Source organism: Priapulus caudatus, unplaced genomic scaffold (assembly GCF_000485595.1).
Source record: "Priapulus caudatus unplaced genomic scaffold, Priapulus_caudatus-5.0.1 Scaffold12615, whole genome shotgun sequence".
Taxonomy (NCBI): domain Eukaryota; kingdom Metazoa; phylum Priapulida; class Priapulimorpha; order Priapulimorphida; family Priapulidae; genus Priapulus; species Priapulus caudatus.
The window spans coordinates 137-1500 of record NW_014589676.1 but is presented as its reverse complement, the minus strand read 5'-3'; the positions used below and the strand labels follow the sequence as shown (position 1 = coordinate 1500).

Below are 1364 nucleotides of genomic sequence, written 5' to 3'. Positions count from 1 at the left end.
CTCTCTCTCTCTCTCTCTCTCTCTCTCTCTCTCTCTCTCTCTCTCTCTCTCTCTCCTCTCGTCTTCTCTCTCCCCTCGTCTCTCCTACTCTCTCTCCTCCTCTCTCCTTCTCTCTCTCTCCTCGTCTCCCTCCTCTCTCTCTCTCCGTTCTCTCTCCCCCTCTCTTTCTCCTCGTATATTCACGTACATTACCCGCTGCTTCCTCTCTCCACAGAAGAGGAAGACGAAGCCGTTGACCTTTTCGGCGGCGACTCCGAGGAGGAGGAGGACGAGGAGGCGGCGCGCGTGAGGGAGGAACGCGTCGCCGCGTACTCCGCCAAGAAGCAGAAGAAGCCAGCGCTCATCGCCAAGTCGATGATCGTCCTCGACGTGAAGCCTTGGGAGGATGAGACGGACCTGGTGGAGATGGAGCGTCTCGTGCGAGGCGTCGTGTCGGACGGTCTCGTGTGGGGCGCCTCGAAGCTCGTGCCTCTCGCGTACGGCATCCGGAAGCTGCAGATCAGCTGCGTCGTCCAGGACGACAAGGTCGGCACGGACTTCCTCGAGGAAGCCATCACGGCGTTCGACGATCACGTCCAATCCGTAGACATCGCCGCCTTCAACAAGCTGTGAGGCGCGCCGCCGCCGCTGGGGGGCGCCGCCGGAGGTTCTCCGCCGCCGCGTTTCTTTCGACGTCGATTGTTGGAAGGGGAAGGAGGGTTTGCGCGTAGAGAGTGATTTTGCGGCATGTCGCCTTTCGTGAATTTTGTGAAATTCTTTGTTTCTTTGGCGGAATTTTTTCGGGTGGGCATTGCTGCGTTTTGTTGCGTCGACGGAATTGAAACGGTTTTGAAATAAATCTTCAAGTCTCTGAATTAAATCTTGTGTATGCGTCTGTGTCTGTATTGTGTTTCTGTTTGCGATCATTTTGATTAGCAAGCGACCCGAGCGACTGCCTGATGCTGGTACAAATATACAATATAAACAACAACTAATAATAAGAAGAATAAGAATTAAATCCAAATTATAAATGAGATAACGTAGAATCGTGACGCAAGGCCGGCGTGATACAAAGAGACCCCATGCCTCAATAACGCAAGCCGTGACGATCATAACCTCTATAAAGCATGTTAAGTATCGCACTTAAAATCACGGGGGATAAATAGTGCTAAGATTAAATTCAATATAGTGTACACTCATCAGTCCCCGCGCTTACCGATCCACACACGCCTATCTACCCACCCTTGAAAGTCCTTTAATTTTGCTCCTTTGTCCCATTGAATGCCTCCTTAATTTTTCCTGTTGTCAATTGGGAAAGTCCTAGTGAGTACTACTACTTACTACTACTACTACTCACTACTACTACTACTACTACTACTACTTGA

General features: G+C 51.0%; 1 pseudogene; it reads left to right on the top strand.

Annotated features, from left to right (window-relative positions):
* The first annotated feature begins 186 nt into the window (after positions 1 to 186).
* On the top strand, positions 187 to 859 carry LOC106820393 (annotated as a pseudogene).
* The last annotated feature ends 505 nt before the right edge of the window (positions 860 to 1364 follow it).